The sequence below is a fragment of the Hyla sarda genome, unplaced genomic scaffold (genome assembly GCF_029499605.1).
Source record: "Hyla sarda isolate aHylSar1 unplaced genomic scaffold, aHylSar1.hap1 scaffold_2550, whole genome shotgun sequence".
Taxonomy (NCBI): Eukaryota; Metazoa; Chordata; class Amphibia; order Anura; family Hylidae; genus Hyla; species Hyla sarda.
Genome location: NW_026609238.1, coordinates 1 through 20,339, shown reverse-complemented (window position 1 = coordinate 20,339; position 20,339 = coordinate 1). Strand labels below are relative to the sequence as shown.

Genomic DNA, 20,339 nt, shown 5'->3' with positions numbered 1-20,339 from the left:
GTGCTGAATACATAAAAAGCGACTGTTCAGCGACAGACAAGTCGCATCGGCTGAAAGTAGGCCAGAATGTCAGTCCATGTTGGAGCAGGTTTAGATACAGTCTAAAGTATAGATCTCAAAGTCTGTGCACAGAATTTAGCAAGGGCCTCGCACCTTCTGATGCATCAGGTAGGTGCACAATAGCATAGCCTAACCCTCTGTACTTTGGTCTATATTGATGCGGGACATAGACAGCCAGCTGATGACCAATCCATTAGTGCAATGGATGGCTGGAAGCATTTGTCTTTGCCTTTGCAATACCACAGAAGCAATGCATGGTCAATGTACAGCAATGACACACCTGTGTGAACAGCCAGGAGACCCCCCCCCCCCCCCATGTTATGTTACATAGTTACATAGTTAGTACGGTCGAAAAAAGACATATGTCCATCAAGTTCAACCAGGGAATTAAGGGGTAGGGGTGTGGCGCGATATTGGGGAAGGGATGAGATTTTATATTTCTTCATAAGCATTAATCTTATTTTGTCAATTAGGAACATTCAGCACCCACCCGCTATCAAGGCAGCTGCCTATCATGTCATGCCCTACCTGCACAGGTGTGCTGGCTACTCAAATGATCCAATTAAGGAGGCCATTTAGTCAGCAGCAGCAGAAGTCCTGTGCCTGGACGCTCCAACAGCGGCCAGACACAAGCAGAAGCAGCAGAAGCAGCAGCAGCAGCACCACCTTTTGTTTTTTGGCTGCAGCAGCAAGGCCCACAGGGCTGGCTAGCTGGCTAGCCAGCAAGCAGGTAGCAATGAAAGTAGGAATCTTTCTTTTTAACCCTGTAAGGGGGTGGTGCACTGTACCCGAAGATACTGCCATATCGGGTCAATGCATAGGGCGACGGAAGCAAGCTTCGAAATCGGCCCCCGTTCTCAAAAATCCATTTAATATATGGTCCCCAGATAGGGGACGTATCAGATATTAAACTGATAAGAACAGATACTACACTTGATCTTAGCCAAAAGGCCGAGAAGCGATAACCGTGAAAGGGGCGGGCCCAACAAGGTCCCCTTCATGGGCACTATCACTGCTTGCTGTCAGGGAGGCTGCCAGACAATTTTCCATGCACACTCTGGGCTGGGGGGCAGTCAACCACCAGTACACACAGCAGAACCTAAACCCATACCATTATTGCTAAGCAGCAAGACAGGGGCCCATTGCACTCCCACGGGGCCTTTTTAAATGCAATCCATAACCCGGATTTGCCAGGAACCCTTCTTACTCCTCCTACTTGCATGTGACACTGGGCTTAGGATCTGCATAGGAAACACACACACAAGCACACACCTACCTTTGTTGCCTGCAGATGCCTCCTTGGCTGTCCCCAAACGGTATCAAACCAACACCCACGGGAAGCTGTAAGCATAGAGGACATGCCTGCACCCCATTGGACTTACCTGTGTGGGTTAAATCCGGGTTATTTGACAACCTATGGCGGTGATGGTTCTGCTCAGGCAGAGCAGTGCTGATGCTCCTCATAAAGCTGTCGCTGCTGTGAAGGTTCTAGGTGACATCACAAATCCCTATGGTTACATACACAACAAAGCTGGGTTGTTGTTGTTTACACTCTGCAAGGCCTGTGGAAGTGAGTGACATCATAGCACTGTAGTTCTGAGGGTTCTAGATGGATGCAACAATCTCCTGTTGCTTCTATGAAGGCCATAATAGACGACATCACCAAACAGCTCCATAGTCACATACACAGCAAAGGAGAGATGTTGTTTACACCTAGTGATGTCAGTGGTATTGAGTGACATCACAGCACAGTGCTAAGGCTCCTGGGCCTGGACACAGCAGCGGCTGCAATATCTCAACGGAGAATACGTTTATATATATGTGTGTGTGTGCGCGTATATATATATATATATATATATATATATATATATATATTTCTCCGCCGAAATCACTTTTAAACCCATTTCCACCTTTTTTTCCCTTCTCTTCCTCTTACTTTTTTTTCACGTTTTTTTACGTTTTTCTCCTTTTCGCCTCTTTTCTGGGCGTATTATTCTTCTTTTTCTTCTTTTTTTTCGTCTAATGCATACCCCATCAGTGCAGCAATGCTTATTCAATACCGCCAGCAGATGGAGACACTGGGGGATAATTTTCTAAGGATTTATACTGATTTTTCCTGTCTGAATTTGTCGCACAGAAAGTTGCAGGCCAAATATGTGTGACATTTCTGCGACTTTAGCTTCTAGAGCATTTTTACAACATTATACATAGGTGCTGAATACATAAAAAGCGACTGTTCAGCGACAGACAAGTCGCATCGGCTGAAAGTAGGCCAGAATGTCAGTCCATGTTGGAGCAGGTTTAGATACAGTCTAAAGTATAGATCTCAAAGTCTGTGCACAGAATTTAGCAAGGGCCTCGCACCTTCTGATGCATCAGGTAGGTGCACAATAGCATAGCCTAACCCTCTGTACTTTGGTCTATATTGATGCGGGACATAGACAGCCAGCTGATGACCAATCCATTAGTGCAATGGATGGCTGGAAGCATTTGTCTTTGCCTTTGCAATACCACAGAAGCAATGCATGGTCAATGTACAGCAATGACACACCTGTGTGAACAGCCAGGAGACCCCCCCCCCCCCCCCATGTTATGTTACATAGTTACATAGTTAGTACGGTCGAAAAAAGACATATGTCCATCAAGTTCAACCAGGGAATTAAGGGGTAGGGGTGTGGCGCGATATTGGGGAAGGGATGAGATTTTATATTTCTTCATAAGCATTAATCTTATTTTGTCAATTAGGAACATTCAGCACCCACCCGCTATCAAGGCAGCTGCCTATCATGTCATGCCCTACCTGCACAGGTGTGCTGGCTACTCAAATGATCCAATTAAGGAGGCCATTTAGTCAGCAGCAGCAGAAGTCCTGTGCCTGGACGCTCCAACAGCGGCCAGACACAAGCAGAAGCAGCAGAAGCAGCAGCAGCAGCACCACCTTTTGTTTTTTGGCTGCAGCAGCAAGGCCCACAGGGCTGGCTAGCTGGCTAGCCAGCAAGCAGGTAGCAATGAAAGTAGGAATCTTTCTTTTTAACCCTGTAAGGGGGTGGTGCACTGTACCCGAAGATACTGCCATATCGGGTCAATGCATAGGGCGACGGAAGCAAGCTTCGAAATCGGCCCCCGTTCTCAAAAATCCATTTAATATATGGTCCCCAGATAGGGGACGTATCAGATATTAAACTGATAAGAACAGATACTACACTTGATCTTAGCCAAAAGGCCGAGAAGCGATAACCGTGAAAGGGGCGGGCCCAACAAGGTCCCCTTCATGGGCACTATCACTGCTTGCTGTCAGGGAGGCTGCCAGACAATTTTCCATGCACACTCTGGGCTGGGGGGCAGTCAACCACCAGTACACACAGCAGAACCTAAACCCATACCATTATTGCTAAGCAGCAAGACAGGGGCCCATTGCACTCCCACGGGGCCTTTTTAAATGCAATCCATAACCCGGATTTGCCAGGAACCCTTCTTACTCCTCCTACTTGCATGTGACACTGGGCTTAGGATCTGCATAGGAAACACACACACAAGCACACACCTACCTTTGTTGCCTGCAGATGCCTCCTTGGCTGTCCCCAAACGGTATCAAACCAACACCCACGGGAAGCTGTAAGCATAGAGGACATGCCTGCACCCCATTGGACTTACTTAAATCCGGGTTATTTGACAACCTATGGCGGTGATGGTTCTGCTCAGGCAGAGCAGTGCTGATGCTCCTCATAAAGCTGTCGCTGCTGTGAAGGTTCTAGGTGACATCACAAATCCCTATGGTTACATACACAACAAAGCTGGGTTGTTGTTGTTTACACTCTGCAAGGCCTGTGGAAGTGAGTGACATCATAGCACTGTAGTTCTGAGGGTTCTAGATGGATGCAACAATCTCCTGTTGCTTCTATGAAGGCCATAATAGACGACATCACCAAACAGCTCCATAGTCACATACACAGCAAAGGAGAGATGTTGTTTACACCTAGTGATGTCAGTGGTATTGAGTGACATCACAGCACAGTGCTAAGGCTCCTGGGCCTGGACACAGCAGCGGCTGCAATATCTCAACGGAGAATACGTTTATATATATGTGTGTGTGTGCGCGTATATATATATATATATATATATATATATATATATATATATATATCTCCGCCGAAATCACTTTTAAACCCATTTCCACCTTTTTTTCCCTTCTCTTCCTCTTACTTTTTTTTCACGTTTTTTTACGTTTTTCTCCTTTTCGCCTCTTTTCTGGGCGTATTATTCTTCTTTTTCTTCTTTTTTTTCGTCTAATGCATACCCCATCAGTGCAGCAATGCTTATTCAATACCGCCAGCAGATGGAGACACTGGGGGATAATTTTCTAAGGATTTATACTGATTTTTCCTGTCTGAATTTGTCGCACAGAAAGTTGCAGGCCAAATATGTGTGACATTTCTGCGACTTTAGCTTCTAGAGCATTTTTACAACATTATACATAGGTGCTGAATACATAAAAAGCGACTGTTCAGCGACAGACAAGTCGCATCGGCTGAAAGTAGGCCAGAATGTCAGTCCATGTTGGAGCAGGTTTAGATACAGTCTAAAGTATAGATCTCAAAGTCTGTGCACAGAATTTAGCAAGGGCCTCGCACCTTCTGATGCATCAGGTAGGTGCACAATAGCATAGCCTAACCCTCTGTACTTTGGTCTATATTGATGCGGGACATAGACAGCCAGCTGATGACCAATCCATTAGTGCAATGGATGGCTGGAAGCATTTGTCTTTGCCTTTGCAATACCACAGAAGCAATGCATGGTCAATGTACAGCAATGACACACCTGTGTGAACAGCCAGGAGACCCCCCCCCCCCCCCCCCATGTTATGTTACATAGTTACATAGTTAGTACGGTCGAAAAAAGACATATGTCCATCAAGTTCAACCAGGGAATTAAGGGGTAGGGGTGTGGCGCGATATTGGGGAAGGGATGAGATTTTATATTTCTTCATAAGCATTAATCTTATTTTGTCAATTAGGAACATTCAGCACCCACCCGCTATCAAGGCAGCTGCCTATCATGTCATGCCCTACCTGCACAGGTGTGCTGGCTACTCAAATGATCCAATTAAGGAGGCCATTTAGTCAGCAGCAGCAGAAGTCCTGTGCCTGGACGCTCCAACAGCGGCCAGACACAAGCAGAAGCAGCAGAAGCAGCAGCAGCAGCACCACCTTTTGTTTTTTGGCTGCAGCAGCAAGGCCCACAGGGCTGGCTAGCTGGCTAGCCAGCAAGCAGGTAGCAATGAAAGTAGGAATCTTTCTTTTTAACCCTGTAAGGGGGTGGTGCACTGTACCCGAAGATACTGCCATATCGGGTCAATGCATAGGGCGACGGAAGCAAGCTTCGAAATCGGCCCCCGTTCTCAAAAATCCATTTAATATATGGTCCCCAGATAGGGGACGTATCAGATATTAAACTGATAAGAACAGATACTACACTTGATCTTAGCCAAAAGGCCGAGAAGCGATAACCGTGAAAGGGGCGGGCCCAACAAGGTCCCCTTCATGGGCACTATCACTGCTTGCTGTCAGGGAGGCTGCCAGACAATTTTCCATGCACACTCTGGGCTGGGGGGCAGTCAACCACCAGTACACACAGCAGAACCTAAACCCATACCATTATTGCTAAGCAGCAAGACAGGGGCCCATTGCACTCCCACGGGGCCTTTTTAAATGCAATCCATAACCCGGATTTGCCAGGAACCCTTCTTACTCCTCCTACTTGCATGTGACACTGGGCTTAGGATCTGCATAGGAAACACACACACAAGCACACACCTACCTTTGTTGCCTGCAGATGCCTCCTTGGCTGTCCCCAAACGGTATCAAACCAACACCCACGGGAAGCTGTAAGCATAGAGGACATGCCTGCACCCCATTGGACTTACCTGTGTGGGTTAAATCCGGGTTATTTGACAACCTATGGCGGTGATGGTTCTGCTCAGGCAGAGCAGTGCTGATGCTCCTCATAAAGCTGTCGCTGCTGTGAAGGTTCTAGGTGACATCACAAATCCCTATGGTTACATACACAACAAAGCTGGGTTGTTGTTGTTTACACTCTGCAAGGCCTGTGGAAGTGAGTGACATCATAGCACTGTAGTTCTGAGGGTTCTAGATGGATGCAACAATCTCCTGTTGCTTCTATGAAGGCCATAATAGACGACATCACCAAACAGCTCCATAGTCACATACACAGCAAAGGAGAGATGTTGTTTACACCTAGTGATGTCAGTGGTATTGAGTGACATCACAGCACAGTGCTAAGGCTCCTGGGCCTGGACACAGCAGCGGCTGCAATATCTCAACGGAGAATACGTTTATATATATGTGTGTGTGTGCGCGTATATATATATATATATATATATATATATATATATATATATTTCTCCGCCGAAATCACTTTTAAACCCATTTCCACCTTTTTTTCCCTTCTCTTCCTCTTACTTTTTTTTCACGTTTTTTTACGTTTTTCTCCTTTTCGCCTCTTTTCTGGGCGTATTATTCTTCTTTTTCTTCTTTTTTTTTCGTCTAATGCATACCCCATCAGTGCAGCAATGCTTATTCAATACCGCCAGCAGATGGAGACACTGGGGGATAATTTTCTAAGGATTTATACTGATTTTTCCTGTCTGAATTTGTCGCACAGAAAGTTGCAGGCCAAATATGTGTGACATTTCTGCGACTTTAGCTTCTAGAGCATTTTTACAACATTATACATAGGTGCTGAATACATAAAAAGCGACTGTTCAGCGACAGACAAGTCGCATCGGCTGAAAGTAGGCCAGAATGTCAGTCCATGTTGGAGCAGGTTTAGATACAGTCTAAAGTATAGATCTCAAAGTCTGTGCACAGAATTTAGCAAGGGCCTCGCACCTTCTGATGCATCAGGTAGGTGCACAATAGCATAGCCTAACCCTCTGTACTTTGGTCTATATTGATGCGGGACATAGACAGCCAGCTGATGACCAATCCATTAGTGCAATGGATGGCTGGAAGCATTTGTCTTTGCCTTTACAATACCACAGAAGCAATGCATGGTCAATGTACAGCAATGACACACCTGTGTGAACAGCCAGGAGACCCCCCCCCCCCCCCCATGTTATGTTACATAGTTACATAGTTAGTACGGTCGAAAAAAGACATATGTCCATCAAGTTCAACCAGGGAATTAAGGGGTAGGGGTGTGGCGCGATATTGGGGAAGGGATGAGATTTTATATTTCTTCATAAGCATTAATCTTATTTTGTCAATTAGGAACATTCAGCACCCACCCGCTATCAAGGCAGCTGCCTATCATGTCATGCCCTACCTGCACAGGTGTGCTGGCTACTCAAATGATCCAATTAAGGAGGCCATTTAGTCAGCAGCAGCAGAAGTCCTGTGCCTGGACGCTCCAACAGCGGCCAGACACAAGCAGAAGCAGCAGAAGCAGCAGCAGCAGCACCACCTTTTGTTTTTTGGCTGCAGCAGCAAGGCCCACAGGGCTGGCTAGCTGGCTAGCCAGCAAGCAGGTAGCAATGAAAGTAGGAATCTTTCTTTTTAACCCTGTAAGGGGGTGGTGCACTGTACCCGAAGATACTGCCATATCGGGTCAATGCATAGGGCGACGGAAGCAAGCTTCGAAATCGGCCCCCGTTCTCAAAAATCCATTTAATATATGGTCCCCAGATAGGGGACGTATCAGATATTAAACTGATAAGAACAGATACTACACTTGATCTTAGCCAAAAGGCCGAGAAGCGATAACCGTGAAAGGGGCGGGCCCAACAAGGTCCCCTTCATGGGCACTATCACTGCTTGCTGTCAGGGAGGCTGCCAGACAATTTTCCATGCACACTCTGGGCTGGGGGGCAGTCAACCACCAGTACACACAGCAGAACCTAAACCCATACCATTATTGCTAAGCAGCAAGACAGGGGCCCATTGCACTCCCACGGGGCCTTTTTAAATGCAATCCATAACCCGGATTTGCCAGGAACCCTTCTTACTCCTCCTACTTGCATGTGACACTGGGCTTAGGATCTGCATAGGAAACACACACACAAGCACACACCTACCTTTGTTGCCTGCAGATGCCTCCTTGGCTGTCCCCAAACGGTATCAAACCAACACCCACGGGAAGCTGTAAGCATAGAGGACATGCCTGCACCCCATTGGACTTACCTGTGTGGGTTAAATCCGGGTTATTTGACAACCTATGGCGGTGATGGTTCTGCTCAGGCAGAGCAGTGCTGATGCTCCTCATAAAGCTGTCGCTGCTGTGAAGGTTCTAGGTGACATCACAAATCCCTATGGTTACATACACAACAAAGCTGGGTTGTTGTTGTTTACACTCTGCAAGGCCTGTGGAAGTGAGTGACATCATAGCACTGTAGTTCTGAGGGTTCTAGATGGATGCAACAATCTCCTGTTGCTTCTATGAAGGCCATAATAGACGACATCACCAAACAGCTCCATAGTCACATACACAGCAAAGGAGAGATGTTGTTTACACCTAGTGATGTCAGTGGTATTGAGTGACATCACAGCACAGTGCTAAGGCTCCTGGGCCTGGACACAGCAGCGGCTGCAATATCTCAACGGAGAATACGTTTATATATATGTGTGTGTGTGCGCGTATATATATATATATATATATATATATATATATATATATATATATATTCTCCGCCGAAATCACTTTTAAACCCATTTCCACCTTTTTTTCCCTTCTCTTCCTCTTACTTTTTTTTCACGTTTTTTTACGTTTTTCTCCTTTTCGCCTCTTTTCTGGGCGTATTATTCTTCTTTTTCTTCTTTTTTTTCGTCTAATGCATACCCCATCAGTGCAGCAATGCTTATTCAATACCGCCAGCAGATGGAGACACTGGGGGATAATTTTCTAAGGATTTATACTGATTTTTCCTGTCTGAATTTGTCGCACAGAAAGTTGCAGGCCAAATATGTGTGACATTTCTGCGACTTTAGCTTCTAGAGCATTTTTACAACATTATACATAGGTGCTGAATACATAAAAAGCGACTGTTCAGCGACAGACAAGTCGCATCGGCTGAAAGTAGGCCAGAATGTCAGTCCATGTTGGAGCAGGTTTAGATACAGTCTAAAGTATAGATCTCAAAGTCTGTGCACAGAATTTAGCAAGGGCCTCGCACCTTCTGATGCATCAGGTAGGTGCACAATAGCATAGCCTAACCCTCTGTACTTTGGTCTATATTGATGCGGGACATAGACAGCCAGCTGATGACCAATCCATTAGTGCAATGGATGGCTGGAAGCATTTGTCTTTGCCTTTGCAATACCACAGAAGCAATGCATGGTCAATGTACAGCAATGACACACCTGTGTGAACAGCCAGGAGACCCCCCCCCCCCCCCCCCCCATGTTATGTTACATAGTTACATAGTTAGTACGGTCGAAAAAAGACATATGTCCATCAAGTTCAACCAGGGAATTAAGGGGTAGGGGTGTGGCGCGATATTGGGGAAGGGATGAGATTTTATATTTCTTCATAAGCATTAATCTTATTTTGTCAATTAGGAACATTCAGCACCCACCCGCTATCAAGGCAGCTGCCTATCATGTCATGCCCTACCTGCACAGGTGTGCTGGCTACTCAAATGATCCAATTAAGGAGGCCATTTAGTCAGCAGCAGCAGAAGTCCTGTGCCTGGACGCTCCAACAGCGGCCAGACACAAGCAGAAGCAGCAGAAGCAGCAGCAGCAGCACCACCTTTTGTTTTTTGGCTGCAGCAGCAAGGCCCACAGGGCTGGCTAGCTGGCTAGCCAGCAAGCAGGTAGCAATGAAAGTAGGAATCTTTCTTTTTAACCCTGTAAGGGGGTGGTGCACTGTACCCGAAGATACTGCCATATCGGGTCAATGCATAGGGCGACGGAAGCAAGCTTCGAAATCGGCCCCCGTTCTCAAAAATCCATTTAATATATGGTCCCCAGATAGGGGACGTATCAGATATTAAACTGATAAGAACAGATACTACACTTGATCTTAGCCAAAAGGCCGAGAAGCGATAACCGTGAAAGGGGCGGGCCCAACAAGGTCCCCTTCATGGGCACTATCACTGCTTGCTGTCAGGGAGGCTGCCAGACAATTTTCCATGCACACTCTGGGCTGGGGGGCAGTCAACCACCAGTACACACAGCAGAACCTAAACCCATACCATTATTGCTAAGCAGCAAGACAGGGGCCCATTGCACTCCCACGGGGCCTTTTTAAATGCAATCCATAACCCGGATTTGCCAGGAACCCTTCTTACTCCTCCTACTTGCATGTGACACTGGGCTTAGGATCTGCATAGGAAACACACACACAAGCACACACCTACCTTTGTTGCCTGCAGATGCCTCCTTGGCTGTCCCCAAACGGTATCAAACCAACACCCACGGGAAGCTGTAAGCATAGAGGACATGCCTGCACCCCATTGGACTTACCTGTGTGGGTTAAATCCGGGTTATTTGACAACCTATGGCGGTGATGGTTCTGCTCAGGCAGAGCAGTGCTGATGCTCCTCATAAAGCTGTCGCTGCTGTGAAGGTTCTAGGTGACATCACAAATCCCTATGGTTACATACACAACAAAGCTGGGTTGTTGTTGTTTACACTCTGCAAGGCCTGTGGAAGTGAGTGACATCATAGCACTGTAGTTCTGAGGGTTCTAGATGGATGCAACAATCTCCTGTTGCTTCTATGAAGGCCATAATAGACGACATCACCAAACAGCTCCATAGTCACATACACAGCAAAGGAGAGATGTTGTTTACACCTAGTGATGTCAGTGGTATTGAGTGACATCACAGCACAGTGCTAAGGCTCCTGGGCCTGGACACAGCAGCGGCTGCAATATCTCAACGGAGAATACGTTTATATATATGTGTGTGTGTGCGCGTATATATATATATATATATATATATATATATATATATATATATTTCTCCGCCGAAATCACTTTTAAACCCATTTCCACCTTTTTTTCCCTTCTCTTCCTCTTACTTTTTTTTCACGTTTTTTTACGTTTTTCTCCTTTTCGCCTCTTTTCTGGGCGTATTATTCTTCTTTTTCTTCTTTTTTTTCGTCTAATGCATACCCCATCAGTGCAGCAATGCTTATTCAATACCGCCAGCAGATGGAGACACTGGGGGATAATTTTCTAAGGATTTATACTGATTTTTCCTGTCTGAATTTGTCGCACAGAAAGTTGCAGGCCAAATATGTGTGACATTTCTGCGACTTTAGCTTCTAGAGCATTTTTACAACATTATACATAGGTGCTGAATACATAAAAAGCGACTGTTCAGCGACAGACAAGTCGCATCGGCTGAAAGTAGGCCAGAATGTCAGTCCATGTTGGAGCAGGTTTAGATACAGTCTAAAGTATAGATCTCAAAGTCTGTGCACAGAATTTAGCAAGGGCCTCGCACCTTCTGATGCATCAGGTAGGTGCACAATAGCATAGCCTAACCCTCTGTACTTTGGTCTATATTGATGCGGGACATAGACAGCCAGCTGATGACCAATCCATTAGTGCAATGGATGGCTGGAAGCATTTGTCTTTGCCTTTGCAATACCACAGAAGCAATGCATGGTCAATGTACAGCAATGACACACCTGTGTGAACAGCCAGGAGACCCCCCCCCCCCCCATGTTATGTTACATAGTTACATAGTTAGTACGGTCGAAAAAAGACATATGTCCATCAAGTTCAACCAGGGAATTAAGGGGTAGGGGTGTGGCGCGATATTGGGGAAGGGATGAGATTTTATATTTCTTCATAAGCATTAATCTTATTTTGTCAATTAGGAACATTCAGCACCCACCCGCTATCAAGGCAGCTGCCTATCATGTCATGCCCTACCTGCACAGGTGTGCTGGCTACTCAAATGATCCAATTAAGGAGGCCATTTAGTCAGCAGCAGCAGAAGTCCTGTGCCTGGACGCTCCAACAGCGGCCAGACACAAGCAGAAGCAGCAGAAGCAGCAGCAGCAGCACCACCTTTTGTTTTTTGGCTGCAGCAGCAAGGCCCACAGGGCTGGCTAGCTGGCTAGCCAGCAAGCAGGTAGCAATGAAAGTAGGAATCTTTCTTTTTAACCCTGTAAGGGGGTGGTGCACTGTACCCGAAGATACTGCCATATCGGGTCAATGCATAGGGCGACGGAAGCAAGCTTCGAAATCGGCCCCCGTTCTCAAAAATCCATTTAATATATGGTCCCCAGATAGGGGACGTATCAGATATTAAACTGATAAGAACAGATACTACACTTGATCTTAGCCAAAAGGCCGAGAAGCGATAACCGTGAAAGGGGCGGGCCCAACAAGGTCCCCTTCATGGGCACTATCACTGCTTGCTGTCAGGGAGGCTGCCAGACAATTTTCCATGCACACTCTGGGCTGGGGGGCAGTCAACCACCAGTACACACAGCAGAACCTAAACCCATACCATTATTGCTAAGCAGCAAGACAGGGGCCCATTGCACTCCCACGGGGCCTTTTTAAATGCAATCCATAACCCGGATTTGCCAGGAACCCTTCTTACTCCTCCTACTTGCATGTGACACTGGGCTTAGGATCTGCATAGGAAACACACACACAAGCACACACCTACCTTTGTTGCCTGCAGATGCCTCCTTGGCTGTCCCCAAACGGTATCAAACCAACACCCACGGGAAGCTGTAAGCATAGAGGACATGCCTGCACCCCATTGGACTTACCTGTGTGGGTTAAATCCGGGTTATTTGACAACCTATGGCGGTGATGGTTCTGCTCAGGCAGAGCAGTGCTGATGCTCCTCATAAAGCTGTCGCTGCTGTGAAGGTTCTAGGTGACATCACAAATCCCTATGGTTACATACACAACAAAGCTGGGTTGTTGTTGTTTACACTCTGCAAGGCCTGTGGAAGTGAGTGACATCATAGCACTGTAGTTCTGAGGGTTCTAGATGGATGCAACAATCTCCTGTTGCTTCTATGAAGGCCATAATAGACGACATCACCAAACAGCTCCATAGTCACATACACAGCAAAGGAGAGATGTTGTTTACACCTAGTGATGTCAGTGGTATTGAGTGACATCACAGCACAGTGCTAAGGCTCCTGGGCCTGGACACAGCAGCGGCTGCAATATCTCAACGGAGAATACGTTTATATATATGTGTGTGTGTGCGCGTATATATATATATATATATATATATATATATATATATATATATATATATTTCTCCGCCGAAATCACTTTTAAACCCATTTCCACCTTTTTTTCCCTTCTCTTCCTCTTACTTTTTTTTCACGTTTTTTTACGTTTTTCTCCTTTTCGCCTCTTTTCTGGGCGTATTATTCTTCTTTTTCTTCTTTTTTTTCGTCTAATGCATACCCCATCAGTGCAGCAATGCTTATTCAATACCGCCAGCAGATGGAGACACTGGGGGATAATTTTCTAAGGATTTATACTGATTTTTCCTGTCTGAATTTGTCGCACAGAAAGTTGCAGGCCAAATATGTGTGACATTTCTGCGACTTTAGCTTCTAGAGCATTTTTACAACATTATACATAGGTGCTGAATACATAAAAAGCGACTGTTCAGCGACAGACAAGTCGCATCGGCTGAAAGTAGGCCAGAATGTCAGTCCATGTTGGAGCAGGTTTAGATACAGTCTAAAGTATAGATCTCAAAGTCTGTGCACAGAATTTAGCAAGGGCCTCGCACCTTCTGATGCATCAGGTAGGTGCACAATAGCATAGCCTAACCCTCTGTACTTTGGTCTATATTGATGCGGGACATAGACAGCCAGCTGATGACCAATCCATTAGTGCAATGGATGGCTGGAAGCATTTGTCTTTGCCTTTGCAATACCACAGAAGCAATGCATGGTCAATGTACAGCAATGACACACCTGTGTGAACAGCCAGGAGACCCCCCCCCCCCATGTTATGTTACATAGTTACATAGTTAGTACGGTCGAAAAAAGACATATGTCCATCAAGTTCAACCAGGGAATTAAGGGGTAGGGGTGTGGCGCGATATTGGGGAAGGGATGAGATTTTATATTTCTTCATAAGCATTAATCTTATTTTGTCAATTAGGAACATTCAGCACCCACCCGCTATCAAGGCAGCTGCCTATCATGTCATGCCCTACCTGCACAGGTGTGCTGGCTACTCAAATGATCCAATTAAGGAGGCCATTTAGTCAGCAGCAGCAGAAGTCCTGTGCCTGGACGCTCCAACAGCGGCCAGACACAAGCAGAAGCAGCAGAAGCAGCAGCAGCAGCACCACCTTTTGTTTTTTGGCTGCAGCAGCAAGGCCCACAGGGCTGGCTAGCTGGCTAGCCAGCAAGCAGGTAGCAATGAAAGTAGGAATCTTTCTTTTTAACCCTGTAAGGGGGTGGTGCACTGTACCCGAAGATACTGCCATATCGGGTCAATGCATAGGGCGACGGAAGCAAGCTTCGAAATCGGCCCCCGTTCTCAAAAATCCATTTAATATATGGTCCCCAGATAGGGGACGTATCAGATATTAAACTGATAAGAACAGATACTACACTTGATCTTAGCCAAAAGGCCGAGAAGCGATAACCGTGAAAGGGGCGGGCCCAACAAGGTCCCCTTCATGGGCACTATCACTGCTTGCTGTCAGGGAGGCTGCCAGACAATTTTCCATGCACACTCTGGGCTGGGGGGCAGTCAACCACCAGTACACACAGCAGAACCTAAACCCATACCATTATTGCTAAGCAGCAAGACAGGGGCCCATTGCACTCCCACGGGGCCTTTTTAAATGCAATCCATAACCCGGATTTGCCAGGAACCCTTCTTACTCCTCCTACTTGCATGTGACACTGGGCTTAGGATCTGCATAGGAAACACACACACAAGCACACACCTACCTTTGTTGCCTGCAGATGCCTCCTTGGCTGTCCCCAAACGGTATCAAACCAACACCCACGGGAAGCTGTAAGCATAGAGGACATGCCTGCACCCCATTGGACTTACCTGTGTGGGTTAAATCCGGGTTATTTGACAACCTATGGCGGTGATGGTTCTGCTCAGGCAGAGCAGTGCTGATGCTCCTCATAAAGCTGTCGCTGCTGTGAAGGTTCTAGGTGACATCACAAATCCCTATGGTTACATACACAACAAAGCTGGGTTGTTGTTGTTTACACTCTGCAAGGCCTGTGGAAGTGAGTGACATCATAGCACTGTAGTTCTGAGGGTTCTAGATGGATGCAACAATCTCCTGTTGCTTCTATGAAGGCCATAATAGACGACATCACCAAACAGCTCCATAGTCACATACACAGCAAAGGAGAGATGTTGTTTACACCTAGTGATGTCAGTGGTATTGAGTGACATCACAGCACAGTGCTAAGGCTCCTGGGCCTGGACACAGCAGCGGCTGCAATATCTCAACGGAGAATACGTTTATATATATGTGTGTGTGTGCGCGTATATATATATATATATATATATATATATATATATATATATATATTTCTCCGCCGAAATCACTTTTAAACCCATTTCCACCTTTTTTTCCCTTCTCTTCCTCTTACTTTTTTTTCACGTTTTTTTACGTTTTTCTCCTTTTCGCCTCTTTTCTGGGCGTATTATTCTTCTTTTTCTTCTTTTTTTTCGTCTAATGCATACCCCATCAGTGCAGCAATGCTTATTCAATACCGCCAGCAGATGGAGACACTGGGGGATAATTTTCTAAGGATTTATACTGATTTTTCCTGTCTGAATTTGTCGCACAGAAAGTTGCAGGCCAAATATGTGTGACATTTCTGCGACTTTAGCTTCTAGAGCATTTTTACAACATTATACATAGGTGCTGAATACATAAAAAGCGACTGTTCAGCGACAGACAAGTCGCATCGGCTGAAAGTAGGCCAGAATGTCAGTCCATGTTGGAGCAGGTTTAGATACAGTCTAAAGTATAGATCTCAAAGTCTGTGCACAGAATTTAGCAAGGGCCTCGCACCTTCTGATGCATCAGGTAGGTGCACAATAGCATAGCCTAACCCTCTGTACTTTGGTCTATATTGATGCGGGACATAGACAGCCAGCTGATGACCAATCCATTAGTGCAATGGATGGCTGGAAGCATTTGTCTTTGCCTTTGCAATACCACAGAAGCAATGCATGGTCAATGTACAGCAATGACACACCTGTGTGAACAGCCAGGAGACCCCCCCCCCCCCCCCCCCCCCATGTTATGTTACATAGTTACATAGTTAGTACGGTCGAAAAAAGACATATGTCCATCAAGTTCAACCAGGGAATTAAGGGGTAGGGGTGTGGCGCGATATTGGGGAAGGGATGAGATTTTATATTTCTTCATAAGCATTAATCTTATTTTGTCAATTAGGAACATTCAGCACCCACCCGCTATCAAGGCAGCTGCCTATCATGTCATGCCCTACCTGCACAGGTGTGCTGGCTACTCAAATGATCCAATTAAGGAGGCCATTTAGTCAGCAGCAGCAGAAGTCCTGTGCCTGGACGCTCCAACAGCGGCCAGACACAAGCAGAAGCAGCAGAAGCAGCAGCAGCAGCACCACCTTTTGTTTTTTGGCTGCAGCAGCAAGGCCCACAGGGCTGGCTAGCTGGCTAGCCAGCAAGCAGGTAGCAATGAAAGTAGGAATCTTTCTTTTTAACCCTGTAAGGGGGTGGTGCACTGTACCCGAAGATACTGCCATATCGGGTCAATGCATAGGGCGACGGAAGCAAGCTTCGAAATCGGCCCCCGTTCTCAAAAATCCATTTAATATATGGTCCCCAGATAGGGGACGTATCAGATATTAAACTGATAAGAACAGATACTACACTTGATCTTAGCCAAAAGGCCGAGAAGCGATAACCGTGAAAGGGGCGGGCCCAACAAGGTCCCCTTCATGGGCACTATCACTGCTTGCTGTCAGGGAGGCTGCCAGACAATTTTCCATGCACACTCTGGGCTGGGGGGCAGTCAACCACCAGTACACACAGCAGAACCTAAACCCATACCATTATTGCTAAGCAGCAAGACAGGGGCCCATTGCACTCCCACGGGGCCTTTTTAAATGCAATCCATAACCCGGATTTGCCAGGAACCCTTCTTACTCCTCCTACTTGCATGTGACACTGGGCTTAGGATCTGCATAGGAAACACACACACAAGCACACACCTACCTTTGTTGCCTGCAGATGCCTCCTTGGCTGTCCCCAAACGGTATCAAACCAACACCCACGGGAAGCTGTAAGCATAGAGGACATGCCTGTACCCCATTGGACTTACCTGTGTGGGTTAAATCCGGGTTATTTGACAACCTATGGCGGTGATGGTTCTGCTCAGGCAGAGCAGTGCTGATGCTCCTCATAAAGCTGTCGCTGCTGTGAAGGTTCTAGGTGACATCACAAATCCCTATGGTTACATACACAACAAAGCTGGGTTGTTGTTGTTTACACTCTGCAAGGCCTGTGGAAGTGAGTGACATCATAGCACTGTAGTTCTGAGGGTTCTAGATGGATGCAACAATCTCCTGTTGCTTCTATGAAGGCCATAATAGACGACATCACCAAACAGCTCCATAGTCACATACACAGCAAAGGAGAGATGTTGTTTACACCTAGTGATGTCAGTGGTATTGAGTGACATCACAGCACAGTGCTAAGGCTCCTGGGCCTGGACACAGCAGCGGCTGCAATATCTCAACGGAGAATACGTTTATATATATGTGTGTGTGTGCGCGTATATATATATATATATATATATATATATATATATATATATATATTTCTCCGCCGAAATCACTTTTAAACCCATTTCCACCTTTTTTTCCCTTCTCTTCCTCTTACTTTTTTTTCACGTTTTTTTACGTTTTTCTCCTTTTCGCCTCTTTTCTGGGCGTATTATTCTTCTTTTTCTTCTTTTTTTTCGTCTAATGCATACCCCATCAGTGCAGCAATGCTTATTCAATACCGCCAGCAGATGGAGACACTGGGGGATAATTTTCTAAGGATTTATACTGATTTTTCCTGTCTGAATTTGTCGCACAGAAAGTTGCAGGCCAAATATGTGTGACATTTCTGCGACTTTAGCTTCTAGAGCATTTTTACAACATTATACATAGGTGCTGAATACATAAAAAGCGACTGTTCAGCGACAGACAAGTCGCATCGGCTGAAAGTAGGCCAGAATGTCAGTCCATGTTGGAGCAGGTTTAGATACAGTCTAAAGTATAGATCTCAAAGTCTGTGCACAGAATTTAGCAAGGGCCTCGCACCTTCTGATGCATCAGGTAGGTGCACAATAGCATAGCCTAACCCTCTGTACTTTCGTCTATATTGATGCGGGACATAGACAGCCAGCTGATGACCAATCCATTAGTGCAATGGATGGCTGGAAGCATTTGTCTTTGCCTTTGCAATACCACAGAAGCAATGCATGGTCAATGTACAGCAATGACACACCTGTGTGAACAGCCAGGAGACCCCCCCCCCCCCCCATGTTATGTTACATAGTTACATAGTTAGTACGGTCGAAAAAAGACATATGTCCATCAAGTTCAACCAGGGAATTAAGGGGTAGGGGTGTGGCGCGATATTGGGGAAGGGATGAGATTTTATATTTCTTCATAAGCATTAATCTTATTTTGTCAATTAGGAACATTCAGCACCCACCCGCTATCAAGGCAGCTGCCTATCATGTCATGCCCTACCTGCACAGGTGTGCTGGCTACTCAAATGATCCAATTAAGGAGGCCATTTAGTCAGCAGCAGCAGAAGTCCTGTGCCTGGACGCTCCAACAGCGGCCAGACACAAGCAGAAGCAGCAGAAGCAGCAGCAGCAGCACCACCTTTTGTTTTTTGGCTGCAGCAGCAAGGCCCACAGGGCTGGCTAGCTGGCTAGCCAGCAAGCAGGTAGCAATGAAAGTAGGAATCTTTCTTTTTAACCCTGTAAGGGGGTGGTGCACTGTACCCGAAGATACTGCCATATCGGGTCAATGCATAGGGCGACGGAAGCAAGCTTCGAAATCGGCCCCCGTTCTCAAAAATCCATTTAATATATGGTCCCCAGATAGGGGACGTATCAGATATTAAACTGATAAGAACAGATACTACACTTGATCTTAGCCAAAAGGCCGAGAAGCGATAACCGTGAAAGGGGCGGGCCCAACAAGGTCCCCTTCATGGGCACTATCACTGCTTGCTGTCAGGGAGGCTGCCAGACAATTTTCCATGCACACTCTGGGCTGGGGGGCAGTCAACCACCAGTACACACAGCAGAACCTAAACCCATACCATTATTGCTAAGCAGCAAGACAGGGGCCCATTGCACTCCCACGGGGCCTTTTTAAATGCAATCCATAACCCGGATTTGCCAGGAACCCTTCTTACTCCTCCTACTTGCATGTGACACTGGGCTTAGGATCTGCATAGGAAACACACACACAAGCACACACCTACCTTTGTTGCCTGCAGATGCCTCCTTGGCTGTCCCCAAACGGTATCAAACCAACACCCACGGGAAGCTGTAAGCATAGAGGACATGCCTGCACCCCATTGGACTTACCTGTGTGGGTTAAATCCGGGTTATTTGACAACCTATGGCGGTGATGGTTCTGCTCAGGCAGAGCAGTGCTGATGCTCCTCATAAAGCTGTCGCTGCTGTGAAGGTTCTAGGTGACATCACAAATCCCTATGGTTACATACACAACAAAGCTGGGTTGTTGTTGTTTACACTCTGCAAGGCCTGTGGAAGTGAGTGACATCATAGCACTGTAGTTCTGAGGGTTCTAGATGGATGCAACAATCTCCTGTTGCTTCTATGAAGGCCATAATAGACGACATCACCAAACAGCTCCATAGTCACATACACAGCAAAGGAGAGATGTTGTTTACACCTAGTGATGTCAGTGGTATTGAGTGACATCACAGCACAGTGCTAAGGCTCCTGGGCCTGGACACAGCAGCGGCTGCAATATCTCAACGGAGAATACGTTTATATATATGTGTGTGTGTGCGCGTATATATATATATATATATATATATATATATATATATATATATATATATTTCTCCGCCGAAATCACTTTTAAACCCATTTCCACCTTTTTTTCCCTTCTCTTCCTCTTACTTTTTTTTCACGTTTTTTTACGTTTTTCTCCTTTTCGCCTCTTTTCTGGGCGTATTATTCTTCTTTTTCTTCTTTTTTTTTCGTCTAATGCATACCCCATCAGTGCAGCAATGCTTATTCA

The 20,339-nt window shown here is 46.1% G+C and overlaps 9 non-coding genes across 9 annotated transcripts; all 9 read right to left on the bottom strand.

Annotated features, from left to right (window-relative positions):
* Positions 1 to 832: 832 nt before the first annotated feature.
* Positions 833 to 1,023, bottom strand: LOC130323815 (U2 spliceosomal RNA). The gene has a single exon (XR_008869010.1). It is a non-coding gene; the product is annotated as a U2 spliceosomal RNA (small nuclear RNA).
* Positions 1,024 to 3,104: 2,081 nt separating this feature from the next.
* On the bottom strand, positions 3,105 to 3,295 carry LOC130323814 (U2 spliceosomal RNA). The gene has a single exon (XR_008869009.1). It is a non-coding gene; the product is annotated as a U2 spliceosomal RNA (small nuclear RNA).
* A 2,078-nt stretch (positions 3,296 to 5,373) lies between these two features.
* Positions 5,374 to 5,564, bottom strand: LOC130323813 (U2 spliceosomal RNA). The gene has a single exon (XR_008869008.1). It is a non-coding gene; the product is annotated as a U2 spliceosomal RNA (small nuclear RNA).
* Positions 5,565 to 7,648: 2,084 nt separating this feature from the next.
* LOC130323812 (U2 spliceosomal RNA) lies at positions 7,649 to 7,839 on the bottom strand. The gene has a single exon (XR_008869007.1). It is a non-coding gene; the product is annotated as a U2 spliceosomal RNA (small nuclear RNA).
* Positions 7,840 to 9,931: 2,092 nt separating this feature from the next.
* LOC130323828 (U2 spliceosomal RNA) lies at positions 9,932 to 10,122 on the bottom strand. The gene has a single exon (XR_008869021.1). It is a non-coding gene; the product is annotated as a U2 spliceosomal RNA (small nuclear RNA).
* A 2,083-nt stretch (positions 10,123 to 12,205) lies between these two features.
* Positions 12,206 to 12,396, bottom strand: LOC130323826 (U2 spliceosomal RNA). Its single transcript, XR_008869020.1, has one exon. It is a non-coding gene; the product is annotated as a U2 spliceosomal RNA (small nuclear RNA).
* A 2,087-nt stretch (positions 12,397 to 14,483) lies between these two features.
* Positions 14,484 to 14,674, bottom strand: LOC130323825 (U2 spliceosomal RNA). Its single transcript, XR_008869019.1, has one exon. It is a non-coding gene; the product is annotated as a U2 spliceosomal RNA (small nuclear RNA).
* A 2,093-nt stretch (positions 14,675 to 16,767) lies between these two features.
* Positions 16,768 to 16,958, bottom strand: LOC130323823 (U2 spliceosomal RNA). The gene has a single exon (XR_008869017.1). It is a non-coding gene; the product is annotated as a U2 spliceosomal RNA (small nuclear RNA).
* Positions 16,959 to 19,044: 2,086 nt separating this feature from the next.
* On the bottom strand, positions 19,045 to 19,235 carry LOC130323811 (U2 spliceosomal RNA). Its single transcript, XR_008869006.1, has one exon. It is a non-coding gene; the product is annotated as a U2 spliceosomal RNA (small nuclear RNA).
* Positions 19,236 to 20,339: the final 1,104 nt, after the last annotated feature.